The 25,793-nt window shown below is 40.7% G+C and overlaps 1 protein-coding gene across 2 annotated transcripts in view; it reads left to right on the top strand.

Annotated features, from left to right (window-relative positions):
• The window catches only part of BABAM2 (BRISC and BRCA1 A complex member 2), a 408,693-nt gene that overhangs the window by 202,167 nt on the left and 180,733 nt on the right, over window positions 1-25,793 (top strand). The gene's annotated exons all lie outside the window — the stretch shown is intronic.

Raw genomic sequence — 25,793 nt, 5'->3', positions numbered from 1 at the left:
GTCTCTGGGGTGCTAAGTAGCGTAATTCTGGGTGCTGCATTCTAGGGGGTATATAGGTGAGGAAAATTGACTAACAGTGGAAGGTCAACAGGATAGTGAGAGATCTGAATTTCTACCAAGTATGTTTGAAGAATTAGGGCTATTCATGTAAGAAAAGAGACAGCTGAAGGAAGGTGTTCTGTTTTTAGGTATTTTGAAGGGCTTCATAAAGAACAGAGGGTTTTTCTCTGTAGTTTCAGAGGGGAGAACTGGAGCTATTTAGTCAAAATGATGGATTTGCAGATTTTAACTCAATATGATTGAGTCCAAAAGTGAATGCCTTGTGAAATGTGACAAAAGCTTTGGCCTTTGTCAAAACTTGTGCAAAGTGGGGACCAGCTTAGTTAACACAAAAACTGTACCCCTCCAGAGAGAGATCTCTTTTCCAAGGAGAGACTATTAGAAGCACAGTGTTGATTTCTTTGAAGTCCATTCCAAGGGGTTGCAATGTCAGAAAAGAGTTTCTGAGGAAATGTAAGAGATGTTGGAAATAGGGTCAGGTTCTCCAAATGAGGAATTCAGCACCCCTGTCAAATGACCTGAGGTTCAGAGCTAGGTTTTAGTTTCAGGAGGTAACTAGCATGAGAACCAGTCATGCCCTTGGCACATATGTGAAAGGTTGCACAGATTAAGTGTAGTCTGATGTCCATGTGGATATCAGAGGCTAACTCTGTATTGAATACTGGATGCAAATAATAAGAGGAGTAATTAAGAAAGAATATCACTTACTGACCACTTACTGTGCGCTAGGCATTTTGCTCCCGGTAGTCCAAAGAAGTAGATACTAGCGTCCTCTTTTTATAGATAAGAAATCTGTGAAATCAAGAAACTTAAATAACTTGTTAGAGTCAGGTATCATATAGTGGAGTCTGGATTCAAACCCAGATCTATGTTCTTACTCCCTGCACTCATTGCCTTGCTGTACATTGTTCACTGAGTAGTAAAGGGCCTCCGAATATGCCAGGCCAGTCTCCCATTGATTCAGGGCCTAGGTGGGTTTGAACCTAGTAGTAGTCCTCACAGCTTGGGGAGCAGAGTAAATGGGGCCTAACAGGAAAGTATTTAGGCAAAGCTGAGGTTGAATGTCTGACATCTGTCAAAAATGCCATTGTTTTAAAAATTGAACTACACAAAGCTTGGAAACCCAATTGACGTAAGTTAAGACACTTGTTTAGAAGCAGGAAAGTTACAATTTTTAGGTATCGTTGATCTAAAAAAAAAATTAAACTGTGATGGAGAAAAGAAAAACTTTTCCTCCTTGGTGGGGTTGGGGGAGGGTATAAGAAGAATACTAGGTAGTCTAGGCTTTGGGGTGAGTATGGGGGTTCAGGCAACTAGTTTCCAAATCCTTTCACTTCTGATATTACTGAACCATTCCTCCAACTGTTTCCATGTATATATGGTTTACATAGTTGCCATTTTAAAATAGTTCTAGAACATTCTGTTATGTTACTATTTCATAGTTTTACCAGCAATTCTTATACCATTAGATACTTAAATTCTCTTTCCTTCTTCCCATCTTCCCCTTCCTCCCTCCCTCCGTCTTACTCAGCCTTCCTTCTTTCATTCCTTCCTTGGCTTTCTCTTCTTCTTCTTTTTCTTTTTTAAAAAATTTTATTTATTTATTTATTTGGCAGAGAGAGGGCACAACCAGGGAGAATGGCAGAGGGAGAAGCAGGCTCCCCGCTGAGCAGGGAGCCCAATGTGGGACTCAGTCCCAGGATCTTGGGATCATGACCTATGCCAAAGGCAGACGCTTAACTGACTGAGCCACCCAGGCGTCCCTTTCTCTCTCTTCTTATTTCTAGCAGTGCTGCCTTGAACATCTTATACTAAATTTGTTATTTTCTTTTGAATTATTTCCTTGGAATAATTCCCCAAAGTAAAGTTATTGGGTTAAAGGAAGGATAAGCACAGTTTGTTACATATTTCCAGGTTGCATTCAAGAAAGATTATACCAATTTATAGTATAGTTGACCCTTGAACAACATGGATTTGAACTATGCAGGTCCACTGACACGCAGATTTTTTTTTTCTGATAAATACAGGACAGTGCTTTAAATGTATTTTCTCTTCCTTATGATCTTCTTAGTAACATTATCTTTTCTCCAGCTTATTACATTGTAAGAAATCAGCATATAATTCATATAACATACACAATTTGTGTTAATTGACTATTCATATTATTAGTAAACTTCTGGTCAACAGTAGGTTATCAGTAGTTAAATTTGAGGGGAATCAAAAGTTATACATAAGTTTTCAGCCACGTGAGGGTTTGGCACCCAGCTGCTGCATTGTTCAACTATATTTCCAACAGTGTGAAAATTATCTCCATGATTAATTACGATTTGGTTTTCTGTGGGATGGGTCTGGTCCTGGCCTTGGAAACTAAACCGATCCATTGGGTAGGATGGTAATCCAGGAAGGTAGCAGTACCAGGTAACTTCAAGGCATTCAAGCTGGCAGAAAGAGAGACTAATGACAATAATGGATATTTTATTTCAGTCCCTAAGAGCATGGGCAAGAGGAAGGTGGGGCCAGAGTTGTATAAGCTCTGTGATGCCTGGCAGCAAAGCACCTAGGGTCAGGAAGATAAAAATCAGATATATTTACTATATATAACAACTAGAAGGTATGTTGTTCACCATATGTAACCAGGCATACCCACAAAAATAACCAGAAGATCTGGGACTAGCTGGGGAGATGGCTGGGGGTTTGGGAATAGGAGGCAGAGTTTTTGTGTACTCCAGCCCTGGCCTAATTGGATGTCTGTCATTTTTACTTATTTTTGCTAAGTTAATAGTTATATGATAATAATGCCTTAAGATGATTTTTTTTATTGCCTTGTCAAGTTGCGCTTTTTTCCAGGGTTCATATTCTTGGAGCACTTTTCCAAGTAAAATCTGGTTATTGACTCTTTTTATTTATGTTCCATGGATAGGAGCATTATATTACATTTACCTATTCTCTCTGCTCTCTCTGTCCTTTAGATATTTTGTATTATATTATATTGGTAGATATTTACTGTTTGATGTATTTGGGGGGATAGATGTTTTTATATTTGAAAATATCTATGATGATATTCTACTTTTTTTTGGCTCTTCCGTAGTTGGGATAAATATGCCGTCCTGTTGTTTTGTACATTTATCTTCACTCTTTAGCCGCACACATACGGTACGAGCTTAAGCTCGAACTTACTTCTCTGCATCGCTGTTCACTCTTCAGTTTCTCACTCGCACTTTTTCTTCTGCAGTAAGATTGCTTCTGGATTATCTTGTACTAACACTTTGTATTTATTTATGAATTCTATTTTGAGTTTATTTTATTTCAACCAATATTGTATCTTTTTTAAAAAGTAATTTTTCTTTTGTAACAATTTAAAATTTGATAGTATGAAACCGGTATCATAACTTCATTGTCTTTTGGGTATTTTTTCTACCTTTCAAGTACTTTTTTTTTTTTAAAGGTTTGAGTAATTTCGTATTTCCTTGTACCAGGATAAATGCTGCTTATCACACAATCAGAGCAGGAAATTACAAGGGGTAGGGGTGAGTTACCATTTGACTCGAGCACCCTAATTGCTGCACACACACGCTTAGAAATGTTTTTTGGTTTTTTTCTAGAGAGGGGGTGGGAGGGGCAGAGGGGGAGAGAGAATCTTAAGCAGGCTCCACACCCAGTGCAGAGCCCAACACGGGGCTAGATCTCATGACCCTGAGATCATGACCAATCAAGAGTCGGACATTTAACCTACTGAGCCACCCAGTTTAGAAATGCCCCACATGTTTAGAAATGTTGCTCTGAAATTCTCAGCATTGATTCTATTTCATGCTGATTGTTTGATGGCACAGAATTGAAGACAACTAGAAATTACTGTTTTTCTTCATTGCCTTCACACTTCTCAGAGGAACCTTTTGAGAGTGTTGTCAGGATTATTTTGATGGTGATGATGATGGTGGTGGTGGTGGTAGTAGTGGTGGTGGTGATTGCTCTTTCACGGTTTCTTTTGGACAGAATCCACCGATCAGTGTTCAAATGTGGAAGTATATCATTTGTGTTTCTCAAAGGAAGCCAACATCAAGTTCTGTAAAATCAGTATTTTATTTAATCTACATAATAATTTAGGAATGTTGTCATCTTTACTATATTTAGTTTCCCCAGCATGGAGCAAATTATATTTCTCCATTTATCCATCTTTCTGCCATCAGACTTTAATGTCATCTTTGAATAAGCCTCTAATTTTCTGATTTAAATTAATATCCACTTATTGAATTTTTTTGTCAGCATTGTAAGCGGGGTCTCTTCCACTGTGTTTTCTAGCTGTGGCCCATGGTACATAGGCTTGTAGTAGTTTGAAATGGATTTTTACCCTGCAACTTTGCTGAAGTCATTTAACACTATTTAAAATTGATGTTACGGAGTTATATAAGCGTATAACTTTATAACTTAATGACATAGAACTATTTCATATATAAAATATATTTTGTTTCCTTTCTGTGGTTATACCTTTTAGTTCTTTCCTTCTCAAATACTTGATTGCCCATTCAGTGAAGGAACTACTCTTGCTTCGCTAAAACCTAGGAAAAAAGGGAATCAGATTACCCTGTGAAAGTTGCAGCCAGCACATAAATGGATAAAGATATTAACATGTGATATTCTCTTTGGGAGATGAAATGGATCCCAGGTGAGCAAGACTAGGCCTGTTTGAATGTGTTCGTGTGTCTGAAGAAGGAGTGTATCAAACCAAAGCAAGGGAAAGAATAGGAAAAAAGAATGTTGTAGAGTTAAAGTTTGGCAGTAACTATTCCAGCATTACCCAGAATAAAGGATGGGTTAACCAGTAATTTTGAATAATCTGAAAGTGGAGGTGGATGCAAGAGGATGTAGTTCAGATGTAAGTACTCTTGGTATCCTCATTGGTCCCACTTACAAGGTTATCCCAAGAGTGAGACTGGTGTATCAGGCTTTATTAAAATGCAGTTCCTCTAACTTCCCTTCTTCTGAGCCTTTGCTCACCTAACAGCTCACACAGATCTTCCTCATAGAAAGAGAATGAACACACTGATCTTAGGGGCTTGGCATATTCCATTCCCTGTGACTGTGATTTATAATTACAAAGTAATAGACTGATATCGTGGGAAAGAATGCACTAACCATTTGAACTTAGAATATTTTAGTACCTAATCAATTTCCTATAGTGAACTAATGAGTTAGCCTTCTGGTTGTATGTCACTTACCCTTGGGCAGTGGCTCTGCGGTCGGTGTGCAAACAGAAGTGTTTCTGAGCTCAGAAGGCTCACAAAGACCATAAACTACACCCCTGAGGCCTCTTGGAGAGAGCCTGACAACCCCATGGTACTGTTTGTGTTGCCAGGGGCATGCGATGGTTATCTTAGTTTTCTGTGAGCACTTATTGCAATAATAATATGATTCTTACTACTTCTCTTCTTTATGTGATGAATTACATTTTTTTCCCTGTGGCCAGTCATGCAGTCCAAGTATAAATTCTGCTGGTTCATATTGGAAAATTATTTCAGTGTGGTCTTGTATTTTAATAAGATTTTCATTTAGTTACTAGAGCCAAACTTATGTAAAAAACCATTGTGGGGGCACCTGGCTGGCTTGGTCAGTGGAGCTTGCAACTCCTGATCTCAGGGTTGTGGGTTCGAGCCCCATACTGGGTGTGGAGATGATTTAAAAATAAACAATCTTAAAAAAAAAAAACCCATTGTGAATGTCTTGTGTTAAATTATATTTGCCTAATGAAAGTTTGAAAATCACAATATTCTTACCTATTTTTGGAAAGTTTAGAAACGTTCTGCAACAAACTCACTGGCTATAGGCATTTTTTTTTTATTTTTTATTTTTATTTTTTTAAAGATTTTATTTATTTATTTGACAGAGACAGAGACAGCCAGCGAGAGAGGGAACACAAGCAGGGGGAGTGGGAGAGGAAGAAGCGGGCTCATAGCAGAGGAGCCTGATGTGGGGCTCGATCCCATAACGCTGGGATCACGCCCTGAGCCAAAGGCAGGCGCTTAACCGCTGTGCCACCCAGGCGCCCCTATAGGCATTTTTTAAAAACAGTAATTCTTAATAAAAACATTTCTTTTTGTTGTTGGAAATTGTTCATTTAAGTTTGCTATATCCTGATACTTCTCTTTTATTCTCTTATAATTTTGAATTTTTATGTTTCCATTTAATTACTAAGCTTATTAGCATGTAACTAAAATTTATAATGCCCTAATTAAAAGAAAAACCTATTTTCTAACTAATAGTTCTGATTTAATAATATAGATTTTTCTCTCTTTTGGGTGTTCGTAGGTGCTTAGCTCGTTTGTTATGTTTCTTTTGCTCTTAGTTTTATTTTTTGCCTCTTCTAATTTTAGTTTGCTATTGCTTCTTTGCTCTTTGTAAAGATTCTTTCAGAGAGATTCATTTTTTTTTTTAAGATTTATTTTGAGAGAGACAGAGAGTGAGCAGGGAGGGGGGCAGAGGGAGAGAGACCGAGAATCTCAAGCAGACTCCCCACTGGGGGCGGAGCCTGAAGCAGGGCTCAGTTCCATGACCTGGAGATCGAGACCTGGACCAAAATCAGGAGTCGGACGCTTAATCGACTGAGCCACCCGGGTGCCCCTCAGAGAGATTCTTGGTTGTTTTTTTACTTTCCTCAGTCATCTAGACCGTTGGAAAATCTTTTGTAAGAGACCTGATTTCCTTAAGATGGCTGCCTAACTTTAAAAAACCCTATTAGTTATCATTCAAATAAAGATGCTTGCCGAATTATCTAAAAAAAAAAAATGTCCTATTAGTCGAAAACATTTCCTTTGGAGGTATGTGTGTGGTGGCCACTCGTGAAGTCAGGGGTAATCATGTCAGTATTGCCTTCTGATCTTCAGACTCCGATGATTTCATGCCATGTAACTATGTGAATAGTAATGATAGGAAGCCCAAGAACGGCTGGAGAGGAGACTGCCTGGAAGAGAAAAGCTGTTACCTGTTGGGATTTTTGTGCCAGCAGGAAAACGGCCAGGAAGTTAGTTGCCAAATGAAAGGGCAGATGATGTCTTTTGGTCTGTGACTTTGAATTCAGAGTCCAGGGGCTGCGTGTAGGCCGGCCAAGCCGGGTGTGTGTTCTAAGGGGGGTGACAGTTGTGGTGCCACTCGTTTATCACAAGAGGGACCAAATGAGAAACCGATTCTGCATAGGCAAGTCAAGATTTGGCAGCAAAGAGTTCACGCACAGAGACGGCAACAGACAGGTAGCATTTCCAGGGAGATGGGCCAGGCTCAGTGTGCATTGAGAGGTGGGCCAGATATCCCAAGGTGATCGGAGATTATGATGACCATGAAGGTGGCCGTAGTGGCAGCCGCCGTTTACGCATGTTGGTACTGATCCAGTAGTTTTATAACCTTTCCCATTTTACAGTTGAGGAAGCAGAAGCTCATCCAGGTTTTAAATGATTTACCCAGCCAGGTTGACATAGCAAGTGAGCAGTGGAGCCATGATTCTCACTAGTCTAACTCCGAAGCCTGTGATCTCTCTACTGAACCACGTTGCCTGGGCTCTACCCTGCAGACACATTGACACGTGACTCAGACGATTGACACAGCAGGGTTACAGCTGCTGCACCTAGGACGGAGGTGGTATGTTTTCCAGGTCTGGTTTTTCCATACTTTCTTCAGTCCGTGTTGACAAGAACTGGCAGGTCTGTGTTGGCAGGTGGAGTGAGGCAGGGTCTCTCAGATTCCTGTCCCTGAGATTTAAATTCTACTTCTCTGCCTAATTCTTTCACCTGTGCTAGAAGTGATATTTTTGGAAGTTTATGGAGCAGTGTGCGGGCTGAGACGAAGTCTGCCTTTCCAGGCTGGCCGTGAATCCCAGGGCCTCCCCTGTGGGTACTCGCTCATCCGTATAAGGAACCTGTAGGCCTCTTGGAATGCCCCATGTAGTATCCTATAGCCTGTGCGGGTGCCCACCCAGATTGGGAAAAGTATTTTTTATTTTTATCTCACTCTCTTAGAATTTCTGCTGTTGGTGCATGTTTCATGATGTTCACAATGTATTAGCGCCCAGTCCATGTATGTGGCTTATAGGTGGATACATGCAGACATATTGATGGGAGCTCAAACACGGTTCCCTGATGGGGTGTGATTTTAAATGTTTGGAGGTCAGTACTCAAGGGCAATAGACCCCAAATCTGGCTGGGCAGCTCAGTCTCCTGGTATGTTTAAAAAAAAAAAAAAAGCTCAGATTTCCTTGACCCACCCACACTTACTGAAACATAATCTCCAGGGGTAGGGTCCAGGAATGTGATTTTTAACAAATGCCAGAATTTGAACCACTATTATGGTCCCTCAAAACTATACGTGTAGTTGCTGGAACAAATCTTAGTGCCAGTTGTTATAAATAGACTTTTGGAAATCTGAAGTGCTTTGAATTGGCTTGTTTATTGTTTGTTATCCCTTGTTGAAAGGTTAACTCCAAGAGGAGTTCACCACTTGTTCCTAGAATAGTGCTGGACGCATAGGAGCGCTCAGGAAATATTTGTCGAATGAATGAATGAATCGTGAAACCCTTTTCCCACTGTTTTTTGGGCTATACATGTCGCTTCTTTCCTCAACTACCAAAGAATGAATGAGTTTCAGCTGTGCAGCTGTCAGTTTGAACACTCTGATGACGTCCATGGCCGTCCACCGAACTGACTGCAGTTGTTTCATGTTCAAAAATTATAATGTTAATTCTCTTATTGTATTTTAATACCATCAAAGAAAGTAGTGGAAGTTGGAAGGTGGTGTAGAGATCTACTTTTATTTCATCGCTCATTTCATGTCCCTGTGTCTTTAAGGAAAGGGCCACGCTACAACTTGGTCATTCTCCAGATCCAAGAGGAAATGGATTGTAGCAGTTGTGCCTTTGTAGAGCAGATGTTTTGGTTGGAAAGGCTATCAACCATCTGACTCATAATAAATCCTCAATTCCAGTAAATTCCCAGTTTTTAGTTACAGTAGGTAGGATGCAGGAAAACAATGTCTTCCACTTCGGGATCTTTGAACTTGTCTCAGCTATTACCACTATTCCCCGTGCATCACTGTGTGTGAAAGAATGAAATGCTAGGGGAGGTTAGAGCAATTCCAGGAATAGGCTCAGTCAGTTTTTAAGAGAGACCACTGGAGGTAAACCAAAGCCACTGCCCTTTCTGACGTAGTATTAACAACAAGAAACATATAACTGCGTTCAGTTTTCTTATAAGTTTTTGTGTTAAAATCATTTCTGGGTTACATTAATTTGAGTAATCTATAAACAAGCCTATACTTTTGTTTGTTTTTTTATGGAAAGGGTTTCCTTTTTCCTTTTCCATAAACTTTGAAAGTAATTACATGGTTCCTTATGTGACATCTTTAATTGTAGAATATTTGTTGTGTGGGGAAAATTTACTCAGTACATACAAGCTTCTCAAAATTCTACCAAGACCTTCTATCCAGTGTTCCAGATGGATAAATCAGAGTCACAGAAATATTAAATAGATCATATTTTGTGTTACGATCATGGTCGAGGGAAGTTGTTATTGACTTAGTAAACTGCCCTCTTACTCTCTTCCCTCTGCTTTCATCTGGGAGCCCGTTTCTTTTTCACCATCAGTGAAGCAGCTCTTGACAGAGATAACCAAAGCCTTCAGGTCCCATCGCTTCTTCAGAGGGCAGCAGTTCCCTTGCTTCTAGTCAGGGGCCTGGCTCTGGTTTCGGAGAGCTTCTCAGGCCGTCTATTCCACCAAGTTGAAACATTTAAAGTTTGGGAGTAAGCAGTTCACTTGCTAGAACTCCTGCCATTTCCTGAGTTGGTCTTTGGCTTTCCTATCCAACACCACGCTCTTCAGAAGCAATACTATTCTCCTTACCCTCCTTCTGTGTCATTTGTCCTTTCCAATTTCAGCTCATGAAGGGGTCATTATGTACTCAGTAAGCTCATTTAGCACAGTCCATTAAGAGGGCATCTTTTTACCTTTATTTTCGCAGACACATTTGTACATCTTCAGAATTGCTGAAGGTGTCTCTTCATTGAGGGAAAAGGTAGAATAAATAGTGCCCCTGAGTTCATCATGTGTTACATTCAGTTGTGATGAAAACCGGTGTGTGGGAGAGTCATGGCAGGAGGTAAGGGGCAGAAGATGCCGACTACAGCATAAAGGGGCCGGGCAGGAATGGTCCGTTCTCTGAGAACGGGTCTCCTTCTTCTTGCCGCTCCCACAGTGAATGGTGTGGTGCCACGTGCCTAGGGAGCTGCTGGATCCCCGTGGGAAGAGCCTGGGCTTTGAGCTAGAAAGACTGAATTTGTGTGCTGATGCTCTGTTTACTAGTTGAAGACTGTGGACGTTCTGCTTAGTGTCTTTTAGAAAATGTTAAATCTGCAAAATGGAGAAAGGGTTGCCCGAAAGGGTTGTGGGTGATGTCAGTGTCGTTGTGATATAAGGCACCTGGGCACAGAGAAGCCTTAGTAAGCCATTTTCTGTTAAGGAGCACTGCTGACCTAGGTTTGACTATTTTAGGCATCAGATCTTGACACCAGCATCAGGTGGAGGCCAGCCATTCCAGGTAGATAGCTATAGACAAGCCTAGCAAGATTCTTAAACTTGGGGAAAATAGCAATGTTGGAGGAAAATAGTAATTTCGGGTGAATTATTAAACTCATGTTATGATTTGAGAATTACACACATTTTATTATACTATTAAGTATAAATATGTACCGTAGAACTTCTAAGTATGTTTAATGGGTTTCTGATTTCAGATTCCAGCTTCTCTCTTTCCTTTTATTCCAAAGAGAGCAGGTTCTTTATATAGTCAGATGTGGATTTTATCATCTTCCAATTGTTTTCTTTCTTTTTTTTTTAATTTTGAAACAGTACCAAATTTACAATAGAACTATAAGAACAGTACGAAACACTTTTTTTCCTTAACCATTTCCGAGTAAGCTGTTGATGTGATGCCCGTCACCTGCAAATACTTAGCATGTATTTCTTATAAGGACATTCTTTGACATGATTATACTATAGTCCTAAATACAGGAAGATAACATTGCTATAGAACTACCATCCAATTCTGAGACCTCACTGACATTTCACCAGTGCTCCAGGGGTTCCCTGATCCAGAAGAATTCCGTTTGGAATCATGGGTCACGTTCAGTCATTATGTCTCTTCAGTCTCTGAGAGTTCCTCAGTTTTTCCTTGCCATTTACAACATTTTTGAAGATTATAGGCCAGTTACTTCATAAAATGGCTCCCAGTTTGGGTGTGGCTGGTGTTCCATCATGATTGGATTTTTTTAAAAACGATTTATTTATTCATTAGAGAGAGAAAGCAGGGGGTAGGAGCAGAGGGAGAAAAATCTCAAGCAGACTCCCCACTGAGCACGGAGTCCGAAGCGGGGCTTGATCTCACGACCCTGAGATCAAGGCAGATGCTTAACCGACTGAGCCACCCAGGTGCCCCTTCGTCATGATTGGATTTGACTATGTGTCTGTGGCAGGAATGTCACAGGAGCGATGCTGTCTCTGTCTCGTTGCGCACTCTCAGATGGCTCTCACCCTGTCTGACTCATCACTGATGATGTGCTCACGTGGACTGCTTGTTTCAGGTGGTGTCTGTAAGGTTCACTCTGAAGTTCCTTTTTTCCCCTTTGTATTGGTACATATTTTGTGGGGTAGTCCTTTGAAATTATTTAAATATCCCGTTATCATCAAACTTTAAATTTATGTATTAATAGCAGTATGGACTCATGATTTCCCATTTTATTTAATGGATTATAGTCAGTTACTATCATTTATTTTGATGTTCAGTATTCTTTCTCTGCCTGTCTGATGCACAACCATGTTCGTACTGGTACCTCCAATTCTAATTGAGTACACTGGGTTTATTCTATTATTTTTCTCTTTTTACATACTTACAACTTCCTTCTCTGAATGTGATAGATCCAGCTCCCATCATTTTTAATAACCCTTAAAACATTATATATGTTACATGTATCATAACGCATTATATATATTACATCCATCCCCCTGTATGTAACCAACCTCCTGTTGTTGCTGCTGCCACTCCCCCGTGTGGGCACCCTCCTCATTCTGCCTGGGCTCTGACACCTGCACCAGGTTGCCTTTCTGTGGGACTGTCCTCCTCCCTCCACTCTGGACCACTGTAGACCTCTCTCCCCCTACCCCACATTCAGCCTTGCCCCCTTCAATCCATCCTTCCCAGGCCATTAGAATACTCTTTCTAAAGCAATCTGATTGTGGCATCACCCTGTTTGTAAGCCCTTTTCACATTCCTCTTAAAACAAGCTCTTTGCCTTCTATGCGTCGGGATTGTTGATGATCGGGCCTCCAGACCTGTCCAGCTTCACCTTTGACCTCTCCTCACTAGTTCCACTCTTCCACCCTCCCCAAACAGTGCCCTGAATGTGCCACCTGCTCTTATTCTTTTCTCCTTTCGATCACTTGGACTCCTTTCAACAAAAAACATCTCCTGCTTGAGCAGTCTTATGTAACAACCAGTTCTGCCTTCTCTTTATGTTCCCCTGTCGTCCTGCCAAAGGTGCTCACCTCTCTTATAATACACCTTTATTGTAACCGTTTTAATGTAATGGTCGGTTTATTTGCTTATTTTTCCACTTGACTGTCAAAGTTTTGAGGGCATGTGTTCCCTAGTGCCTTCTAGGTGGTACCTAACACACAGTGAGGCATTAATACAAGTTTGCAGAATGAACGAATGAATGAGTTCCAAGGTCAGTCAGTCCCAAAGATATACTCAGTATAGTAGGGGAATGGAAGTAATTGAAGACAGAAGAACATTTTTAGAAATCTGCGTACATTGTCCACACTGCGCGGGCAGCAGCAGTCCAGCCGTGGTTTATTTGGGGGAAAGGCCTGGTTTAGTTTGTTGAAGACTTGCGAAGTTTTTCTGCTCTTGTGTTGTTTTGTAACATAGTTCAGGGAACCTATTTTGGGTTGTTACACACGTTTTCTTATACATTACCAACATTTAATTCAGTAAGTAATAGACCCAGGAAACCCAAGAAGCCCAGTGTGGTCCGCTATCTTAATTGCCTTCTTGCATGCTTATTTAGTATAAACTTTTTTCAGTAAGTTGAATCCACATTCCAATGTGAACTAGAAATGGTAAGCTGTTAATAGCTTCCCTGGAGAATTGCAACTTGCTGGAATGCTTCAGTACCGTCGTCATCATTTATGCATTGTGAAATGTCACAATTTCTGTTCATAAGCACAAAGCGGTAAATGTTCGTTAATTGGTCTATTGTAAACCTGTTATTAGTTTAGAAATTAAAGAAATATTCCTCACTAACTCAAGTCAGTGATGAAGTCTAACTCAGTTTATAGTTCTTCTAAATCTGGTCATCAGTACTTCTATAATTAGAAAGTTCTTACAAAGCCACCTACTCAATAGTTATGCTAAATCTAACATTTATAGTTTTACATTTTGGGAACTTTTAATATAACATATTCTTCCTCATATGAATCTTTCCACTCTTCATAATTCCCTCCTCTTTGGGATCTTACAGTTCCTTTTTAATTCACACAGGCTTCATTTAGTAAGTGACAAAGAGTTTTCAAAGCAAATTTGGATATAGCAGAATGATGGAGTGAAAAAAAAAAAGCACTGAGGCCCGAAATCAGCAGTCATGGGGTTTGGTTTCAGCCCTGTGACTAATTAGCTCTGCACATTAGACGAATCACTTCCCTTATCTCAGTTTCTCCATCTGTAAATCTGTGAAGTGTGGGTGTTGAAATCAATGGTTACAAGCTTTATTTTTGATATACTGGCATCGGTTTTACAAATGCAGTCTTTCTCCGAGTGCCCAGTACGCAAAAACAGAATTAGTAGCTGCTCTTAAGACATAAACTCTTAAGGTACACATGACCCCTAGTTTTCCCTAGAACACAGGGTAACAACCACTGGATCGGACCTCTAAGGGGCTTTTTACCTTTAACGTACTCCGATTTTGTTTACCCCTCACTCATGTCATTATACCTACGGCACATTTTCCCCATCATGAGGGACTCCAGGGGCCAGTCCCAGCAGTGCCGGCTCTGTCCTCCGTCCTCTGCTCCTCCACAGATACAGATGTGGTTGGTTAGAAGAATATTTGTACTTTTCAGCTCCCACCACCATTCTCTCCTCCATTTAACCCTGAGTTTTTGGAAGATGTCTTAGATACTTATTTTTATTTGTTTAAGAGAACTTCTACTCTCCTCACCCAGTGGAAACATCACAGTTGGTGTTCTCCTCCTGTTGAATCACAGGATGGCTCTCTCTCCATTGCTTTTTAGTTCTGTCTTCACCTTCTGACCCCTTTTCTTTTCCTTAGGTGCCAGTTCTTGAAGCCAGTGCTTCTCAAACTTGAACATTCATAGAAATCACCTAGGATCATTGGGGAAGGGAGGGAAAAATAAAACAAGACAAAATCGGAGAGGGAGACAAACCATAAGAGACTCTTAATCACAGGAAACAAACAGAGGGTTGCTGGAGGGGAGAGGGTGGGGGATGGGGTAACTGGGTGATGGGCATTAAGGAAGGCACGTGATGTGATGAGCACTGGGTGTTATATAAGACTGATGAATCACTGACCTCCACCTCTGAAACGAATACACTGTATGTTAATTAATTGAATTTAAATTTTAAAAATAAAGTTTTTATTTAAATTCAAAAAGAAAGAAAGAAAGAAAGAAAGAAAGAAAGAAAGAAAGAAAGAAAGAAAGAAAGAAAAAGAAAGAAAGAACCTAGGAATTTTAGTATCCCCCAGGTGAAACTGACGCTCTTGGTCTGAGTAGCAAGGTTCCATTCATCCAGGCTTCAGCTGCCTGCTGGTCACACCTGTGAAGCCACACCTGCATTGCCAGCCTGGTCCTGGCCCTCTGTCCCTATGCGTTTTGAACTAGATAGTCTGAGATATCGAAGAGGGTGAACTGTCTTCGTTGGAAAGCATCCAGAGCTGCAGGCTGGGAGGCTGAAGTCTCTTTCCCTGCCTTTATCACTTTGATAAGGTCTGCATTTTCCCTCTTGATTTGCCCATTACTTTCTTTTTTTTTTTTTTTAAAGATTTTATTTATTTATGTGACAGAGAGACATCTAGCGAGAGAGGGAACACAGCAGGGGGAGTGGGAGAGGAAGAAGCAGGCTCATAGCGGAGGAGCCCGATGTGGGACTCGATCCCGGTATGCCGGGATCACGCCCTGAGCCGAAGGCAGACGCTTTAACGACTGCGCTACCCAGGCGCCCCTGCCCATTACTTTCTGTATCTCCTCTCTTTTAAAAGCCTAATGTCAGGAAAGAGTCCGATGGATTTATTCTCAATACACAGAAGCAACTGATGAGTTTTCAGCCTTTCCTTACAGGGCTTTTGACGATTGATCATGCACCACCTTACAGGATCTCTTATTGAAGGAGAAGAAAAAATGTTTTCTTACCTTCCTGTGTTTACCTCTGTCTGCCTCTTTGAGTTGCAGGACTGATTCTTGAGATTCTTTTTTTTTTCCTTATTGTGTCTCTCAAAGTGTCTGTACATGCTAGGTACATCATAAATGAGTATTGCCTTAGTGACAGCACGTGGTATATTGTGGGAAGTTTATTAGAAAAGGCCAAAAAAGATTTTTTTGCTTTTCTGTTCTGCAGGTTTTGATCTCTCTGTTAAGTGTTCGAACTTGAATTTTCCTCTTATTCCTGGGGTGATCTGAACCCAAGGGTTAATGGCTCATTCTACCCAAATGTACTCCCACTGATTAATATTAGAAAGTCAAGTTAATAATCTACATAGGCTTTTTCTACTAGGGAAATCGACTTGGGGAACCCATGTTTGGATCAGTAGTTTACTGGCAAGCACATGTAGTTATTCTTTCACATGTATATTCATACATTTGTTCATAAATATTTATTGGTGCCTATTTTTGTGGTAGGCACCATGCTAGGCACTGGGAATACAAAAAGAAATGACGCAGGGGCGCCTGGGTGGCACAGCGGTTGAGCGTCTGCCTTCGGCTCAGGGCGTGATCCCGGCGTTATGGGATCGAGCCCCACATCAGGCTCCTCTGCTGTGAGCCTGCGTCTTCCTCTCCCACTCCCCCTGCTTGTGTTCCCTCTCTCGCTGGCTGGCTATCTCTGTCAAATAAATAAATAAAATCTTTAAAAAAAAAAAAAAGGAATGACACAGTCATTGTTCTTAAAGGAACTCAATGAGATAAATAAGAGTGCATATGTAAATAACTTTATTTTTTTTAATCTTTTTATAATAATATTTTTTTATTATATTAGTCACCATACAGTACATCCCTGGTTTTTCATGTAAAGTTCGATGATTCATTAGTTGCGTATAACACCCAGTGCACCATGCAATACGTGCCCTCCTTACTACCCATCACCAGCCTATCTCATTCCCCCACCCCCTTCCCCTCTGAAGCCCTCAGTTTGTTTCTCAGAGTCCATAGTCTCTCATGCTTCATTCCCCCTTCTGATTACCCCCCTTTTTTTATCCCTTTCTTCTCCTACCCATCTTCCTAGTTCTTATGTTCCATAGATGAGAGAAACCATATGATAATTGTCTTTCTCTGCTTGACTTATTTCACTTAGCATTATCTTCTCCAGTGCCGTCCATGTTGTAGCAAATGTTGAGAAATCGTTCTTTTTGATAGCTGAGTAATATTCCATTGTATATATGGACCACAACTTCTTAATCCAGTCATCTGTTGAAGGGCATCTCGGCTCCTTCCACGATTTAGCTATTGTGGACAATGCTGCTACGAACATTGGGGTACATATGGCCCTTCTCTTCACTACGTCTGTATCTTTGGGGTAAATACCCAGTAGCACAATGGCTGGGTCATAGGGTCCCTCAATTTTTAACTTTTTAAGGGACCTCCACACTGTTTTCCAGAGTGGCTGTACCAACTTGCATTCCCACCAACAATGTAGGAGGGATCCCCTTTCTCCACATCCTCTCCAACAATTGTTGTTTCTTGCCTTGTCTATTTTTGCCATTCTAACTGGCGTAAGGTAGTATCTCAGTGTGGTTTTGATTTGAATTAAAATACAAAAGAAACCATGAAATGTTACCATATAAAGGATGTAGCTAAAGACCTGTAGGATTTCAGAGGAGAAACTGTTACATCAGCGAGTGGGGTCAAGGAAGTCTCACAGCAGGACATGGCATCCAAATGGCACTGGAAGGAATACGTAGAATTGGGAGATGGGGGGGTTGGAGGAAGGCATTCAGAATTGAGAGGCAGAGTAGAGATGGCGTGGAATATGGGCACCTGCTGCAGTCAGTGTGTGTCAGCAGGGGGAGGGGGAGGACAGCTTGGAGGGGCTTGAATGCCAGGCCACTGTAGATGCAGGTGGGTTTGGAGGCCGGAAGAAAGGTGTAGTATTTTCTCTGCTTCTCAAAGCTCATCTTCTCCACTGAGCCTTTCCTCTGGCCAGTTCCAGAGGGATAGGGCCCAAGCTTTTTCCAAGTGTTTCTCAGAGCTCCTCTCTGCCCTTTAGGTTCTGTAGGTAACACCAATATGCAAATCAGAAGATCTGTGGGTACTTCAAGGAGAGAGTTGCTGGTAGGCTCCATTCTCTGTTTTAACACCTGTGGTTTGCGATTGTCTTCAGTTAATGAGGGTGTGGTGCCAGGTGGCTGAAAGAACTTGGAAGTAACCGATTGCCTAGTTGCCATGGGCACCAGGCAGTTTGAGCCAAGTGACTTGCTGGGTGGGTGGGTGCAAGGTGTTAATGCACTTCTAGGTGCCTTTTCCCTCTGTCCCCACACGCGGAACCACCTGGGAAGAATCTCTAAACTGTGTTAACTCAAAGCAACTTGGAGAGGAAGGGGTAGGGTGTAGCTTTAATGGTAGAAGAGTAACATGGTAATGGAAATGCTATCAGGCCAAGAGTGTGGAAGGAGGAAGAAAAGTGAAAGTAACATTTATTGAGCACCTTCTTCCTGCCTGCTTCTGTGCTTGGCACTTTCACATACATTTGCCAAAGCCGTGGACACCTGTTGCTTTCCATAATATCTACATTTAGCATATCATATGGAAAAAACAAAAACATGTAAACTCATTGCAAAAAATTTTTATTTCTACCACTAAAAAAAAAATCACCACTTTTTATGCAGTTTTTAAGTTGCCTGACAAAGTTGCAAAACACTTCATGTATTCAAATGGCATACTGCTCTGGATTTTCTGCCTCTAGAATTGGCACCCCTGTTGCCTTTCTGTTCATCGGTGAGGTCTGGGGGGTATAGAGCAGAGTGCAAAGTATTTCATCTGCAACCCAGAATGGGCTAATGTCCATCAGCATGAGAAGCAGTTAAGTCTAGAGAAGTAGCCTGGCTGCAGCCAGAGCCCGGTGCTGCAGCAGATTGTTCTAGCAAAGCTTTCTTCTGGCATGTGCGGAGGCATGCCACTCAGCTTTGTCCTAAAAGCCCTTCCTGGGTTCCAATCAGGGCCTGGTATTCCATAGTATGTAAAAAGTATTCACATAACCCAGGGGTGAAAGTCTCTTCTCAGCACTTAATTCTGTAGGTTTTGATTTGCCATGGTTATCATCTGTATTAGTTTAATAATTTACAAGAGAAAATGTTAGTTACAAGTAAAGGAAAACCACTTCAAACCAGCTTAAGGAGATAGGGCAATTTATTAGCTTTCCAAAGCCCAGAGAAGGTAGAGTAGCCAAAATACAGTAGGAGCAGGACACAGCCGGACCGAGAGCCCGGGAACCAAGGGTGTGACTCCTGTGCCCGGACTCTCTTCCCTTGGTCCCCACTTCTCCCCACGTGTTGGTTTTCTTCTCTTACACTACAGCCTCGCCTCTTCCATGTATGGGGAATGTGACTACTGACAGTTTCCTTTGCCTCTGCACAGGGCCTGGTCTGTACTTGGCTCCCAGGTTCACAGATCTTGAGGAAAGGACTGGCCCTTCCCTGGGCCCATCAGCTGTTCCAGGGGCTAGGGACAGGCAGCTTGGTCAAGAGGACTAAGTGTTGGGTCTAGAGGAGAGAGGGGCTTCGCAGGAGAAGAGAAGGTGCCAGGCAAGCCTTGTCACAGATGTCCATTATATCCATTACCACTTTACATCTGCACTTCTATTGCTTATAAAGAGCTATGGAAACTATTTATGTAAAAGCTGTATCTGCCTTTTCTTTAAGTTGTGGAGACATACAGGGGATGTGGTCAGTGGTGTTCATATTTGTTCCATACGTGCTTCAGTAAAACTCACTGTTGTTTTCTCTTGTTTTCTTGGGCTCCTGGATCAAAGTCTGGCACAAGGTTTGTATCAGTAGGTGTGTGCAAAATCCCAACACAGAGGATGTCTGAAGATGTGGTTCAGTATGATTTGTAAAACAGTTGCAAAAATGGATCTTTATTTAAATAAGCTCAGCTCCTTATTGGACTCATTAAGAACATAATTGTTAGGACAACAGAGGAAATCCTACATTCCAGATTCTTCCTCTAAAAATGTTGGTGAGTAGAGAAGGAGGTAGAAGCAAGGAGATATCCTTTGCTTCTAATGAGGACCCTGGCTCTACTGCAGAGGCTCTTCCCCGCTTCCCCCCCCCCCCATTTTCTGGAGAAAAGGCTCCATTTCACACACCTTTTAGAGTGACGATGCTGTGGCTAGTCAAAGAAAGCTGGTGGATTGCAAGGCTACATCTGTTAGGTATGATAACTGAGGGGACAGGATTTGACCAGTGAAATCTTGATCATTATTATTTTAAAAGAGCCAGGATTTTTTTCTCCCAAAGTTTATTTGTACAACATGTGTTTCAATTTAGCTTTATAAACAGAAGCTATAACCAACATGTTAAGGGTAAGTACAGCTTCGCAAGCAGATTCCTGCATAAACGAGAGCAATGAAATGGTCTTTGTTTATGAAAATAATAAGCAAGATATAAATTAAAAAAAAAAAAACAACCCTAACCCCATATTGTGTCATGACATCTAGTAGTGATGAACTCAAGATGTCACTTTTAGAAAACATGGGTAGGTGACAACAGCTCTTTTCTGGTGTCCTAGACTCACCCTCTGAGAGCTGGCTATTTCAAGAACATGGCAGTTTCCCTTTCCTGACCTGACAATCAGCTCTGCCTATTTTCACTGAGTATAGTTAGTTAATCATAGAACGTGCCTACCCATACATAATTGAAGGAAGGTTGATATTATGGCTTAAAACTCCACAGGCCTCCTCAGTGTTCTCGGAGAAGCCATTCTTCCTTCTTAACTGGGTCTGTGTAAAGACATCAAATGAATACGTTTTATTTGGCCTAGTGACCTTTATAGTTTTTAGTTTTTGTGCTCTTAAGGATTTTAATTTCTTGTTCCATAGTTTTAAAAAGAAAGCATTAGGGGCACCTCGGTGGCTCAGTGGGTTAAGCGTCTGACTTCGGCTCAGGTCATGATCCCGGGGTCCTGGGGTCGAGCCCCGCATCGGGCTCCCTGCTCAGCGGGGAGTCTGCTCATCCCTCTGCCTGTCTCTCCCTCTGTTTGTGCTCTCTCTCTCAAATAAATAAAATCTTTAAAAAATAATAAAAAATAAAAAGTAAACATTAAATCACATAAAGCTATGCTTCTTAATTTGTTTTGAATACCCATTGTGTGCCTGGTGTAGGCCGGCTCGTCTACTTGGGTACAAAGGGAATAATGGTTCCTTAGGATGCTCATGGTGTTTTGGAACATACAGGATTTGGACACTAAATGGAGAACCAAGTAAGTGTAGAGTATATCTTTTCTGCATATGGGTTTTCAAGTTGTGTATACCTTTCTCTGGGCATTGATACTGAGTCCATTCTTGTGCCCAGCAGCATGCGACAGGGGGTAGTTGTGGTTTAGAGTCCAGGTTCAAAGTCAAGATACATGGCTTCAGAACTCATCTTCAACATTTAGTCTCTCTCAGCCTCAGTTTCTTTATTTGCAATGTATAATAATAGTACCTACCTTTAAGGTTCTTATATTATTATGTGAGGTAATGCATATAAAGCCCTAAGCAAAATGACTACTGAGTAAACAATGAATAAATATCAGTTGTTATTATTAGGCATAATAGGAAGTAGGAGATCTCTGCCCTGCCTTCAAGAAATTCACTATCTGTTTGGAATATAAACTACATACTGCTTAAACAACAGGGAAATTCATGAAGAACATGATGAGAACTGCCAAGGGCAGGCATAGATTACCTTGCAGTTGAATGGAATCTTAATGGAGCAAGTGAACTTACAATGAGAGTTAAAGAAATTAAAACCATGTCAATGAAAAGGAGAGAAAGAGCTTTTTGATAAGGGGATGGCTGGTGTCGAAGTGTTAGTCAAGATCTGATAAAATATATGGGGAATGGACCAGTTTGACTAGGCTGCGCTGGGAGATTCGTTTTACTCCCATTTCCATTTGGAGAAACCAAATCAGACGTAACTCTCTTGAATGCTGCCTTCATCAGAGATATCAAAATATCAAAGGAGTTTTCAGCCCAGAACTCAGTATTTGGTGGAGATTGACTGTAACTAGGCTTTCGGAACCCCTCCCTCTGTGCTGCACCCCGTTCTGCATGGAATGGAGGGCGCTCAGGGTTGGAAGCCACGCCAAAGGCAAAAGAGGCAGACATGGTACCCACTTATTTCTCTTCCTCGTCTGTCTGGCTCAGCTTCCTTACTCTTGGATTCTTTTGACTTTCTGACTCTACTGCTTTCCCTGGCACTTGTACATTTCCCAGCGCTTTGGTGAAGAGGAAGTGACCTGATTTCTAAAATGACCAGTGTCATTATTGGATAGAGACCCCTTAGCAGAGACTAAGGTCTTACATAAATCATCTTCCTTGTTCTTCAGTCTTTCTTTTGCTTAAATTTAGTTCCATTTCTGGCATATTCAATGTCATGTCTTAATGCCAGTAGAATCCAAATCCCAATTTTGGTCAGGTTGCTTTCTACTGATAGACAACACAAGAGATCAAGAGGTCTTTCTATCCCGAGTCTCCTGTCTTAATGACAGTCCGCTGCTGAGTCCATAAACTCCCTTTCACCACTCTCTTTAATCTTCCATTCCCTCCTTACTCCTTTCCCCCTTCCCCGCTTTAATTTTTCTCCATAACATTTATAACATTCCATATATGTCTTACTTTGTTAAGTGCACGAATCAGTGGTAGCACTGTGAGAGTCTTGTTCTCTTACTTGAAGAAACTTGACTTTGAAAAATCTAGATTTATGTAATTTGATGTTGAATCTGTAGTATCAAAATATTGGGGCCTCTAAAGTACGATTCTCACTTAGTATTTTTAAAGATAAGCTGTTTTGGAATTTTTTTTTTTTTAAGATTTTTTATTTATTTGACAGAGATAGAGACAGCCAGCGAGAGAGGGAACACAAGCAGGGGGAGTGGGAGAGGAAGAAGCAGGCTCATAGCTGAAGAGCCTGATGTGGGGCTCGATCCCATAACGCCGGGATCACGCCCTGAGCCGAAGGCAGACGCTTAACCGCTGTGCCACCCCGGCGCCCCTGTTTTGGAAATTTTTAATTTGCTTACAATTTTTCAAAAACTGATAGCTTTTGTATAATGAGGTGCTTACTGAGACCTAGTTTTTAGTCACTCTGGGAATCACGATTAATCCTGGGTCTAGTTTAATGCCATGTAAGTGTAACTCAAAATGGTTCTTACTTGACTTTTGTCATCCTGTATAGTGGCTTCTTTATAGTCCTTATGTCTACAAACTGGTTTTGCTAGTAATGGTCATAGCTTTGTTTTAAGCCTTTTGAATTGAGGAATACAGTGGCTTTTTTACAGCCTTCTTATGTGACCTGTAGTTTGTAATATTTATTGTTCAGCTCATGTCTATCAACAATAGTTAATTGGTAGTTTGTACCTGTATTGACATTCAACATAGAGGGGCTTGTTTAATGGCTGCCAGCCTCACATGGAATTTGCATATCAAAGGGGTACAGCATAATGATAAATTGTGCTTGTGTTTACATTCGTTTCCAAGGCTAATCGTTGTTTTTTCCTACACCCTTTTGATATTTGTAAAGAGCCCCAATTGAGAATAGTTACATGAATAAGCCATTATGACCTGCACAGAATGTTAACTCTTATTCGTAGGTGCATTTTTGGCTTATTTGTGGGTTCAGACTTGAGTTTTCTTTAACAAAATCGTAAGTAGTCATAGATTAAAGGGAAAATGAGATAAATACTGAGAATCTTTCTAACTGAAAGTACTTTCTATTTAACTCCATAATTTACTCATTCTTACAATCTTTCCAGCATGAATTCAGTTTGTTTTTTTCAACCAGTTTGCCATATATGTGCTGTTTCAGACATTGGGTATACAAAAACAAACAGGAAAAGCTCCCAGCCTGCAAGGAACTTACCACCTAGTGAATATTCACTATAAACCATAGGAACCTCTTTCTGTTCTACAGCCAAGTGCTGAGCCAAATCCATTGTTAAACCTCAGCAAAATATCATGGCCATTGTTGCCTTGCCATGTGTATGTCAGCGCTGATACACTTTTGTAAAAGTGGGAGGCAGTACCCTTTTGCTTCAGCAGATTCGACATTTTCCCCCCATTTTAGCCTGCTGCAGTTTTAGATGGTACAGATAGAAAGCCTTGAAAATGTATACTTGTGCATTTTTAAATGTCCCCTACTACACTATAACCTCCCTCTGCTTTCCAAATGTTGCCATTAGTGGTTACAATAATCATCTGTAATGCTAGCTTCTAAGAACCACAGTACAAGAGCTTCTTTTATAATTCCCCAGATGGGAAGGAACACATGTACAAGCCTGTTAGAATTGCAGAAACTGGAAACAGTACTGTGTGGATTTGTATTTTTGGAACTCTTTGGGCTTATTTAAGCACTCAAAGTCAAACTTAGGTATCCATTAGAAATCAAATATCAATTCAGGGGAAACTCGTGTGTCACACCAAGGCAAGTAAATTATATTAAAAGTAGTTCATAAAAGGAACTCCTGGAAACAACTATTTTCCTATTCAGACTAATGTTTCTTGTACTCTTTGCAGGATGCCAGATGATAAATGTTGATTATATAAACCAGGGTCATTCCATTTGTTTAGAGGACTGTCTCTGAGCATTTCTGTTCTTTGCTTCAATGGCAGTGAAATGATAAGTTAAAAAGTAGGAAAAGGAAATAATTATACATTATCCATAGGTATATGGAGTGAAGCTACTAATTAAAAAGGTTTTCAGTGGCCTCTTGTTTTTTTCAGGGTTTTTTGTTTTTGTTTTTGTTTTGTTTTTAACCAGGTTTTGTGCCTTGTGGTCAGAGCCTTGACCTTTAACAAGGAAACTCAGTCACTGGAGGAAGGTATCTGAAAATCAATGTTAGTTCTTTTTTTTATTATCTTACTTTAAGGTGACCAATCTAGCACTAAAGAGGACCACTTCTATACTTGGATTAGAAAATGGAATTGTCTCTCTGAATGTGAATATTTTCAAACTCAGCTTCAACCTTAGTTTTAGATATTTTGTGAGTTTTAGAGTTGTGTTATAGAATTACATAGTTTCTGTTTGTTGAGACCTAAGTATTTTTTTTACAATTTCCATCCTCATTTTGCAGAAAGGAACATTCAAGGTTGAATACTTTATCATCTGTCAAAGATCAAGAAATGAGCGATAAACTCAGATTCCCAATCTTGACTCTCCTTTTGAGACCACTAGTTCTAGGGACCTTGGTGTGTTATGGGGACAGGAGCATGAAGTCAGTACGGAGTTTCCAGGTACCACTGCCGAAGCCACTTTTGTAAAGCAGGTTCCTGAAAAGTGCTAGGTGTGGAGAATAAGGGTTAGAAATTAGCATTAATTTGTTTACTGTTGTACTCATTCAGCAAACATGGAGTGGTTTCTGTGTTCTAGGCACTATACTTCCTAAATCATACTTCCTAAAAACACATTCCAGAGGTATGAGAAGTCTACATGTAAAAATAAAATGTTAGATGAAATGCTAGGGAAGTAAATAACCTCAGAGTGATTGATCAGATTTAAGTCTGTAGAAATCTAAATTTTCTGTGCTGTCAGAAGAGACCCCAAACAAAGTAAAAAGCCAAAAACTGGACCAAGAGAAAATATCTATAACACATGTGATAGCCAGGGTTAATAAGCCCAAAAAACAACAAGACAAGTCCAAGAGTCTTTAGGGCAAAGGATTTGATCAGAGAAGTGACAGAAGAGATGACCAGTAACCAAGGGAAAAGTTGCTCAGCTTTAGTCACTGAATCTCAGCTGAGACACCACTTTTCGGCAGCCAGACCGCCAATGTTGAACTGCAGAGTGACCACAGCTGGTGTCCTCAGGTTATTCGGGATGCGCACAAAGCAGGCTCTCTGTCCTGCTGATGCAAATTCAGGAGTCCAAACGTGAATGGCTGTACAATTTTTAGGAAAATAATCGTAAACTATTAAAATGTAAAATGTTCATAACCTTTGATCCAACAATCTCGGTTTTAGTTATCCATTCGGAAATGTAAGTCCCACTAGTAAAGGATGCATATATATCCTTTCTATGAGCCTATTTAGTGTAATACTATCAAATGGCCAAGAACTACAAACAACCTGAATGTCTGTTGCTAGGGGGAATGGTTAAGAAAAAATAATAATAAATCCATGCCATGGAATATGATGTGGCTATCTAGGAAGCAGTTGGTAGAATTATATGTATAATACAATTCCATTAAGGAAAACAAAACAGAAGGTTAAAGAGCTATTTATAT

Source organism: Ursus americanus, chromosome 7, assembly GCF_024610735.1.
Source record: "Ursus americanus isolate L20-20 chromosome 7, mUrsAme1.1.p, whole genome shotgun sequence".
Taxonomy (NCBI): domain Eukaryota; kingdom Metazoa; phylum Chordata; class Mammalia; order Carnivora; family Ursidae; genus Ursus; species Ursus americanus.
The sequence above is the reverse complement of the archived record's forward strand: the minus strand, read 5'-3'. Positions and strand labels throughout refer to the sequence as shown.